General features: G+C 44.0%; 1 pseudogene; it reads left to right on the top strand.

The window, feature by feature from the left end:
- Positions 1-493: 493 nt before the first annotated feature.
- Positions 494-10,756, top strand: LOC100975069 (syntenin-1-like; annotated as a pseudogene).
- Positions 10,757-11,058: the final 302 nt, after the last annotated feature.

Raw genomic sequence — 11,058 nt, 5'->3', positions numbered from 1 at the left:
GGGCTTCTGGGTGGAGTTAATAAGAAAGCAGCATGAAAAGGTGCTTTGAGACACGACACATCGTTTCCTGCTAACGATCAAAGAATATACACAGCTGTTCCCGTTTCAGAGCAGTTCTGGCCCCAGGAGAGAGTTGCTGAGTTGCTTTCTGGAAAAGCTGGGTTTGACTTTTCAAGGCAGCTCATGCTGCTAAAGGTTGCACAGGCACAGAGAGAGGGAGCTGCCGGGGGCATGGGGGAGCCTTCCCTGATGCAACTGAACTTGAGCTGAGCTCACTATGTCTCTAGAATCTACTACCTATTCCTATTCAATAAATACAAGTATTTATTAAACATCTGTTACGTGCCAGGTCCTGTGTCAAATGATGGAGGAAGTGAAAATGCGTAAGACACAGTCTCACTTTGAAGAGTTCTCAGCCTTGTGGGCAAAGGCAGGAAGGTTCATTGTGTGGCTTGAGTGCACACAGGGAGGCTTTAAAGGATGTGAGAGGAATATGAGGAACAGATGCTGCCCTGGAGTGACTCGCATCCCGCCCGAAGAGACAAACAAGGCACCCAACAACCACAGAACCAGTAAGTGCCAAACCATGGGTACTAACCCTAACTACAATGGGTATTCTGAAAAGGCAGAAAAAAATTAAGTGATCTTAGTATAATCAGACTTGGTGAGGCTTAACATTCCTCCCTCTTCACTAAAAAAAAAAAAAAAAAAAAAAAAAAAGTTTTCTGAACAGGCACTGCACTAGGCTCTGGGAATGCTAGCCTAGGAAAGTCCAAATCGACGCCTTAAAATGTTCAGCAGACAGTGAAGGAAACATGGAGCTCCAAACCAGGGGCTAAGTGCCACCCCCAACACAGCTTCAGGCCTTCACTCTTCCCAGGAACTGGGGTCTGTTTCAGAAAGGGGGTGCCATCTCTGCTGAGCTTTGAAGGAAGGGTAGAAGTTAGCCAGGGAGCAAGGTTGGAGGTAAGGGGTTCTAAGCCCAGGAGACGCCAAGAGTATAAAATTGGGTAAATTCCTGAAAAGTCAAGGTCAAGCAATTCCTGTATAAGGAGAAGAAATGGTGAAATCAAAGAGAAGACAAACTTGAGGCCAGTAAATTATTACCCTTTATCGGTCTTAACAGACGGGAACTAACAATATATCCCTGCGAAAGATCAATGCCGGAGTGAGGCTCAAGTTCACCTCCCGCAGCCTGTGACTCACGGCACACTGACTCAGCCATGCTACCTGCAAGGAGGCACGTTAGGACAACGCAGGGACCCAGCACGTGCCAGTGAGTCTCTCTCTGTCCTAACTATGGGATGCCACCCTCCTGGGTCAGCTGACTCACCCCTGCCTGTAAATCCTAGTCAGGGCTGTAGGTGCCTGGGGAAGAATCCTACCTACCTCTGAGTAAAGACAGGAATAGAAGCTGGTTCGTCTAGAGCAGCAACACAACCAACATTGAAAAAAGCAAACACCATTTCTGAAAATTGCATGCAGAGTGCATGGTATCAACTGACATGTCTCCCCTAGGAGAGTGAGCCATTAATGCTTTGCTAACCACAGCGCTATCAAGACCATCGTTTCCAATCCTACAAAGGAAACACTAGGAAAAACAGAATTTAAAGGTTTTATTTGTCAACCTAAAGAGGAGGCAATCAATATCATTTGAGTGCTTTCATTACATCCGAGAAGGAAATGAAATCAGGATGCACCAGCATGGGTTTTAGGCTATGCAGCCAACAGAGATGAACCAGACGTGTCCTCAAGGAGCTTAGAATCAGGTGGAGAAAATAAGATGTCATATAAATTACCTAAGCAATAGTTGGCACAGCACTATAAGCCACCAAATGCTGCATTCTTTTTCCGCACCAACAGATCCGGTATGTCTTCAGGGAGCACCTGCGTTGGGGTGCATTAGAGATCCATCTGGAAGGCCAGGAAGACATTCAGGACCATTCACAGCTGGAATGCTCCTGAACAGCTGCCCAAGATCCAGGCCTGGCCTTTCAGGATGCCCTGAAAATGCACTGAACAAGGCCAAGTGCAGTGACTCACATCTGTAATCCCAACATTTTGGGAGGCCGAGGCAGGAGGATTGCTTGAGGCCAGAAGTTCAACACTAGCCAGGGCAACATAGCAAGACCCCATCTCTGAAAAATATTTAAAAATTATCCAGGAAGTGTGCCTATAGTCCTCGCTACTAGGGAGGCTGAGATGAGAGGATCTCTTGACCCCAGGAGTAGAAGGCTGTAATGAGCTATGATCACACCACTGAATTCCTGGGCAAAGAGCCAGACCTTGTCTCAAAAAAAGAAAAAAAAAAAAAAGTGCCCTGAACCATAGAATAAGTGGACTCTGGACTCTGCCATTCTCCTACTTCCCTTTCTTGAGCCAGTTTCCACGGGCATTGGCCAAGGTAACCTAGGGTAATCCGAGGTTACCCTAGGAGAAGCAGAACTCACAGCTCACAGAGCTGAGACAGAGGAGAAATGTGTTTGGCTTGGCTTAAACCTAGACTTCCTAGGCCAGGTCACAGTGTCTCCTCCACTTTTTCCCTTTAACTTTTGCTCAAGAGATCAGACTGATTTATAAGATAAACAGACTGCTAGCCAAGAATTCTCCTTCCTCCCCACTTCTTTCTGTTCTGGTAAGTTCCATACCTAAATAGAACATAGTGACTTATGGTTCCAGCCCAATTATTAAGAGCCTCTTCAGTCTGGAAGTGTAATGTATATGTTTGTTCATCCACATTCTTGACAGATGAACAGACTGATACCCCCAGGAAGTCATCAGCAGAAGAGAGACGGGTCTTTAGGAACACCTGTAAGCCAAGGTGTTATACAAGACTAGAGATGTGTGGAGCAGAGGTAGAAATACCCACAGATAGGAAAGAGGACCCTTCTGGGATATGGAGAGAAGGAAAGGTCAGCCTACTCAAAAGTATCCTCGATCACTTGACACACCCTCCACAGGGTCATCATCAAGGAGCTGTAATTCATCCATGACAAGAAGCTTCCAGCTCAAATGCAAACATTCCTGAGACAGTTCCCACAGGAGCTCAGAAACGTCCTCCACGTACCCCTCATGGGGACATCTTGCTCCTACAGCAGTAAACGTCTTGCTTCCCTCCAAGGGTGCTTCCTTACCTGTCCCTACCTGTGCCACGACCACAAGATGCCTACAAAAAAAAAAAGAAGGACACCTCACTGGCACCTCTCTCCTGATTCTCATCTGCACTTTGTTACCTGGGCTCTGAAGCAGCCCTGCTCCTGCTCTTGGGCCACACAAAGTGCTTACGGATGTGGCCTTTTCATCTTTTGCCTACTCTCTCCCTAGGGTTCAGGCATCATCCCTGTGTCCTAACCAGGGAACAAGTGGCATGTTCCCCTTTCTCCCAGGAACCTACACACAATTGCTTCTCCTATGAAAGCCACTTCCACTGTGCACATCAATCAAGGCAGATGCATAGCAGGGGCCGGGGGACCCTGGGCTGCTCTTCCAGCACTTAGCCAAACACTGAATCTGTTTATGCGCCACTGGGACACAAAGGAATGTCACAGGCACTAAAATATTCCACTTCCCGGTTACGCCCAGGCAAGCCTGGTTGGTGTTAGGAGACCCAGATTCTACCTCAAGATTGTGCTGCTGTTTTCCCTACAGCATGGTTGGTCATACACAGGTGAGGTCCAAGCTTTAATTATCCCTTTACCTTGGGTTCCTGTCAGAGATGTTCAAACCAGAACAATTCCATCTTGAATAGGGGCTGGGTAAAATGAGGCTGAAACCTACTGGGCTGCATTCCCAGGAAGTTAGGCATTCTAGGTCATAGGAAGTCGGCACAAGATACAGGTCATGAAGACCTTGCTGATAAAACAGAATGCAGTAAAGAAGCCAGCCAAAGCCCACCAAAACCAAGATGGCGAAGAAAGTGACCTCTGGTCATCCTCACTGCTCATTACATGCTAATTATAATGCATTAGCATGCTAAGAGACACTCCCACCAGCACCACGACAGTTTACAACTGCCATGACAACATCAGGAAGTTCCCCTATATGGTCTAAAAAGGGGAGGAACCCTCTGTTCCGAGAATTGCCCACCTCTTTCCTAGAAAACTCATGAATAATCCACCCCTTGTTTAGCATATAATCCAGAAGTCACAATAAGTGTAAGCAACTGAGCAGCCCACACCGCTGCTCTGCCTATGGAGTAGCCACTCTTTTATTACTTCACTTTCTTAATAAACTTGCTTTCACTTTATTCTATGGATTTGCCTCCAATTCTTTCTTGAGTGAGATCCAAGAACCCTCTCTTGGTGTCTGGATTGGGACCCCTTTCCGGTAACATTCCTCTAAACTAGGTCTGAGAGTCCTTTTTTTGAATTGAATGGCTACTGAGAAGTTTCCAACAATATTTGTAGAGATCAGTCTATAGTGGGTACACATCTCAGTCTACAAACTTACATTTACTTAAAAAAAAAAGAAAAGAAAAGAAAAGAAAGAAAATGCCAACTTCCAGTAAAGAACTTGGAAGTCATCTCTCCCATTCTTGCAACAAGAAAAAAAGCTGAACAAACTAAAGATCATCAACTTTTTGATCCCTCAGAGAATTGAGGTCACAGAGCCAATCTCTGTCCCCAAAACTGGAGAGACAGAAAAATACAAAGAATGACAGCTTCCTGGGAGCAGAAACTCACAGCTGGAGCCAATATCTGTTGTAGTGTGTGAAACCGTCATCAACTAGTTGCTGGAGGCTCAGTGTAAACTAGCTTGAGAACTGAAAGCTCTAAAGGGACCCAGTCTTCGGGAGGTGCCCACGCTTGTGTGAGTTTTGCCTTGGGGAATTCCACCAGGTCTCCATTGTGAAGATCAGAGAAAAATACCCTCTAACTTCCAGCAGAGGAGGGGGAAAGTAACTGTTCTGAAATACACCCAGAGCTCTCTGTTCTCTTTAACAAGTTCTGCCCTCAAGGGAAACTACTTTGCCAGAGTCTAACCTACTGGGGTTTTACCAAGGCCCAGCTGGCCTGGGGGAAGAGAAACACCCAACTCAGGCTCACTAAAAGACTAAGACTTGATCAGAAAAGTAAAGAATGCTTCCCTAACCCCCACACCTCACCACCACATCAAGATGGCCCCTGTATAATAACGGGATTTCAGCTTAAAAAAAAAAAAAAAAAATTGGCTGGGCGCGGTGGTTCACGGCTGTAATCCCAGCACTTTGGGAGGCCAAGGGGGGGAGGATCACCTGAGGTCAGGAGTTCAAGACCAGCCTGGCCAACATTGTGAAACCCCATCTCTACTAAAAATACCAAAAAAATTAGCCAGGCGTGGAGGTGGGCGCCTGTAATCCCAGCTACTTGGGAGGCTGAGGCAGGAGAATGGCTTGAACCCTGGAGGCAGAGGTTGCAGTGAACCGAGATTGCACCATTGCACTCCAGCCTGGGCAACAAGAGCGAGACTCCTTCTCAAAAAAATAAAATAAAATAAAATCTACAAGCCTAAGACCCTATTCAAGGAGTCTCTAGGAAAACCCAAGACATCACAGGAGACAAAAACAAAAGTGTTCAAGAAAATTTTAATCTCTGACACTACAGCTACAGCAAACAGTGAACACAGCCTCACTCCTAGCCAGATAAACACACTAGAGATCAATCTATGTCATTTCCTTTTACCCAATACATCATATCTGACTTTCAACAGAAAATTACAAGGCATGATAAAAAAAAAAAAAACCTTCTGAAGAAACAAAGCAAACATCATACACAAACCTAGGTATGGCAGAGATGTGGGGATTATCAGACCAGAAATGTAAAATAACTGATTAATATGCTAAAGGCTCTAATGGAAAAGTTGGACAACATCCAAGAGCAGATGGGAAATGGAGGCAGAGAGATGGAAACTCTAAGAAAGAATCAAAAGGAGAGGCTTGAAATCTAAAACTTACTTATGCAGAATGACTGGAGGCAGTAATGGCAAGTGGGTCCTTGTGGTCTAGAAGAATCCTGCAAAAATATCTCTCTCTCCATCTCTCGAAGATTTGAAGGTAGACTAAATAATTCAGGCTCAAACTGCTTGATATGGTTTGGCTATGTCCCCACCCATATCTCAAATTGTAGCTCCCGTAATTCCCATGTGTCATGGGAGGGACCCGGTGGGAGGTAATTGAATCATGAGGGCGGGTCTTTCCCATGCTGTTCTTGTGATAGCGAATAAGTCTCACGAGATCTGGTGGATTTATAAAGGAGAGTTTCCCTGCACACGCTCTCTTGCCTGCTGCCATATAAGACATGACTTTGCTCCTCCTTTGCTTTCCACCATGACTGTGAGGCCTCTCCAGCCATGTGGAACTGTGAGTCAATTAAATCTCTTTCCTTTATAAATTACCCAGTCTCAGGTATGTCTTTATTAACAGTGTGAGAACAGATTAATACACTGCTTTTGCTGCAAACCCTGCCAACCCAGCAATTTTGTCAGAAGCTTCTGTTCACATCTCTCAAGATGGAAACCTCTATTCCAAACTGTATCCAGAGCTCTCTCAACACATAGGCCTGAGTTTAAATAAAGAAGAAACACATGCAAATATGACCATGGTTTCTGGTGCGCCAATTCAGGGCCAGTTGGTAGCAAGACCTTCCAGTAGGAACTATACAATGGCTCCTATAACTGGTAATGATGTTGGAATTTGTAGAGCAGAAATTAAGCAAGGGATTCATGAAGCCATTGGATCAAGATGGAAAATTCATGAAGCCATAAGGACCAAGATGGAAAAATTGAACTCAGGCTTAAATCAATAGATAATGGTATATGTGTTCAGCAAGTCAAGGATAACTCTCCAACCTTATTGGTTGGTCTGAGATTTGGGAACCAAGTACTCCAAATCAATGGTGAAAACTGTGCAGGCTGGAGCTCAGATAAAGTGCACAAGGTGCTCAAACAGGCTTTTCAAGAGAAGATTTCTATGTCCATTCATGACAGGCCCTTTGAATGGACAATTACCATGCATAAGGATAGCACTGGACATGTTGGTTTTATCTTTTAAAATGGAAAAATAGACCAGACGTCGTGGTTCACGCCTGTAATCCCAGCACTTTGGGAGGCCAAGGCAGGCAGATCACCTGATGTCAGGAGTTTGAGACCAGCCTGGCCAATGTGGTGAAACCCCATCTCTACTAAAACTACAAAAATTAGCCAGGCATAGTGGTGCACACCTATAATCCCAGCTACTCAGGAGGCTGAGGCAGGAAAATTGTTTGAATCCAGGAGGCAGGGGATGCAGTGAGCCGAGATTGCACCACTCCACTCCAGCCTGGCCAACAGAGTAAGACTCCATCTCCGAAAGAAAGAAAGAAAGAAAAGATAACATCCATAGTGAAAGACAGTTCTGTAGCCAGAAATGGTCTTCTCACAGAACATAACATCTGTGAAATCAACAGACAGAAGGTCACTGGACTGAAGGACTCTCAAATTGCAGACATACTGTCAACATCTGGGACTCGAGTTACTATTACAATCATGTCTGCTTTTATCTTTGAACAGATTAAGTGGATGACACCAAGCATGATGAAAAGCCTAATAGACCACACCATTCCTGAGGGTTTAAAATTCATCACACGACGGAAATGTAGCTGAACGTCTCTAGTTTCCTTCTTTGGCAACTTCTGTATTCTGCACGTGAGGCTTTCTGGGGCCAGCAATTGAGCATACGCTGCATGAGGATCTTTCCATCTCACATTATGGCTGGGAATCTTACTGTTTCATCTGATACCCTGTTCAGATTTCAAGAGAGCTGTAGCCTTATCCTGGTTTTATAGAGGTGAAACTTTCAAGAGATTTACTGACTTTCCTGGAATAGTTTCTTTTCCGGAAACCTGATACTTTCATAAGCCGTTGTGATTAGGATGACTGATACAGGCTTAGCTTTGTGTGAGAACCAGTCACCTTTCTCCTAGGCCATGAGAAGTGCTGTTCATGTTACTTTAGTTCTATGGCATGTTTGCATTTTTAACACATTCTACCACAGTACACTTAGAATGATTGCCTTTGATAGTTTTTTTTTTTTAATTCTGTGTATGTGTGTATAAAATGCCAATTAAGAACACTGGTTTCGGGCCAGGCACGGTGGCTCACGCCTGTAATCCCAGCACTTTGGGAGGTCGAAGTGGGCATATCACGAGGTCAGGAGATCGAGACCATCCTGGCTAGTAGAGATGGTGAAACCCTGTCTCTACTAAAAATACAAAAAATTAGCTGGGTGTGGTGGTGGGCGCCTGTAGTCCCAGCTACTCGGGAGGCTGAGGCAGGAGAATGTCATGAACCCAGGAGGCGGAGCTTGCAGTGAGCCGAGATTGTGCCACTGCACTCCAGCCTGGGCAACAGAGTGAGACTCTGTCTCAAAAAAAAAAAAAAAAAAAAAAAAGTACATTGGTTTCGGCTGGGTGCTGTGGCTCACACTTGTAATCCCAGCACTTTGGGATGCTGAGGTGGGAGGATCACTTGAGGTCAGGAGTTCGAGACCAGCCTGGCCAACATGGTGAAAACCTGTCTCTACTAAAAATATAAAAATTAGCCAGGCATGGTGGCACATGCCTGTAATCCCAGCTACTCGGGAGGCTGAGGCAGCAGAATTGCTTGAACTCGGGAGGTGGAGGTTGCAGTGAGCCAAGATCAAACCACTGTATGCCAGCCTAAGCAACAGAGTGAGACTTTGTCTCAAAAAAAAAAAACAAAAAACCACTGGTTTCCTTCCACGTAAGCATTAAACAGTGTATGTAGGTTGTAAGAGATGGTGATGATTGTTCTGAAATCTTAACTACCTTCACTTAATGTGCTTGAACTGTCGCCTTAACCGTGTTAAGCATCCAGACTAAAAGCTGAAATAGAATTACTGCTGCCTTTCTAAAACGCAAAATGTGGTTCTCTATTAATCTGAAATGTACACTAGCCCAGAACAGTTTAATGATACTTAACGAGCTATAGCATAGCATAGCTGCTTAGTTGTATTTGAGATTTTCTAGTCAATGCATAATGGAAACTTCTTTCTTCTAAAAGTTGCCAGTAGCACTATAGATTGAATGTAAAAATTGTTCTAGTAAACAGGACACTTTTTTTTTTTTTTTTGAGACAGAGTCTCACTTATTCCACTGCCCAGGCTGGAGTGCAGCGGCGCAATCTCTGCTCAATGCAACCTCTGCCTCTTGGGCTCCAGCAATTCTCCTGCCTCAGCCTCTTGAGTAGCTGGGACTGCAGACATGCACCACCATGCCCAGCTAATCTTTTTATTTTTTGTGGAGACAGGGTTTCACCATGTTGACCAGGCTGACCTCAAGTGATCCGCCCACCTTGGCCTCCCAAAGTGCTGGGATTATAGGCGTGAGCCACCACGCCCAGCCTAAACAAGATAAACTTTTGACTCCTCTTTTTTTCATTTGTGGATTAAGTGGTATAATACTTAACTTTGGCATTTGACTCTGAAGATTATGTAACCTAGCCACTTCAGATGGTTTTAGAATATTTTTCTAGTAATTTGTTGCACTTCCTGATTCCTCCTTGCAAACTAAATGACAGTGACACTTTATCCTGATTTTTTTCTTGTTTTTGATTTATGCCTATTCTATTTTAATTAAATATGTACACATAAAGTTAAAAACAAAAATAAAAAATGAAACTCATGTATGCAACAAACATGTAATGGGAATACCACACAGAAAAAAAGAGAAAGAGACAGAAAAAAATATTTGAAGTAATAATGGATGAAAATTTTCCAAAATTAATGACAGATACCAAACCACAAAACCAGGAAGCTCAGAGGAGGATAAATACACCAAGCATGATAAATACCAAAGAAATGTACATCTAGAAAATCAAAGACAGGCCAGGCATGGTGGCTTATGCCTGTAATCCCAACACTCTGGGAGGCCAAGGTAGGCAGATCACCTGAGGTCAGGAGTTCGAAACCAGTCTAGCCAACATGGTGAAACCCCGTCTCTACTAACAATACAAAAAAAACAGTTAGCTGGGCATGGTGGTGGGTGCCTATAATCCCAGCTACTCAGGAGGCTGAGGCACAAGAATCATTTGTACCCAGGAGGTGGAGGTTGTAGTGAGCTGAGATCGCACCACTGCACTCCAGCCTGGGCAATAGAGCAAGACTCTGTCTCAAAAAAAAAAAAAAAAAAGAAAAAAAAGAAATCAAAGACAAAAAGAAAATCTTGAAAGAAGCCAGAAGATTATCTCAATAGATGCAGAAAAGGCCTTTGACAAAATTCAACAACGCTTCATGCTAAAAACTCTCAATAAATTAGGTATTGATGGGACATATCTCAAAATAATAAGAGCTATCTATGACAAACCCACAGCCAATATCATACTGAATGGGCAAAAACTGGAAGCATTCCCTTTGAAAACTGGCACAAGACAGGGATGCCCTCTCTCACCACTCCTATTCAACATAGTGTTGGAAGTTCTGGCCAGGGCAATCAGGCAGGAGAAGGAAATAAAGGGTATTCAATTAGGAAAAGAGGAAGTCAAATTGTCCCTGTTTGCAGATGACATGATTGTATATCTAGAAACCCCCACTGTCTCAGCCCAAAATCTCCTTAAGCTGATAAGCAACTTCAGCAAAGTCTCAGGATACAAAATCAATGTACAAAAATCACAAGCATTCTTATACACCAATAGCAGACAAACAGAGAGCCAAATCATGAGTGAACTCCCATTCACGATTGCTTCAAAGAGAATAAAATACCTAGGAATCCAACTTACAAGGGACGTGAAGGACCTCTTCAAGGAGAACTACAAACCACTGCTCAATGAAATAAAAGAGGATACAAACAAATGGAAGAACATTCCATGCTCATGGGTAGGAAGAATCAATATCATGAAAATGGCCATACTGCCCAAGGTAATTTATAGATTCAATGCCATCCCCATCAAGCTACCAATGACTTTCTTCACAGAATTGGAAAAAACTACTTCAAAGTTCATATGGAACCAAAAAGAGCCCGCATCGCCAAGTCAATCCTAAGCCAAAAGAACAAAGCTGGAGGCATCACACTACCTGACTTCAAACCA

This window comes from Pan paniscus, chromosome 8 (genome assembly GCF_029289425.2).
Source record: "Pan paniscus chromosome 8, NHGRI_mPanPan1-v2.0_pri, whole genome shotgun sequence".
Taxonomy (NCBI): domain Eukaryota; kingdom Metazoa; phylum Chordata; class Mammalia; order Primates; family Hominidae; genus Pan; species Pan paniscus.
This window is presented reverse-complemented; position numbering and strand designations above follow the sequence as displayed.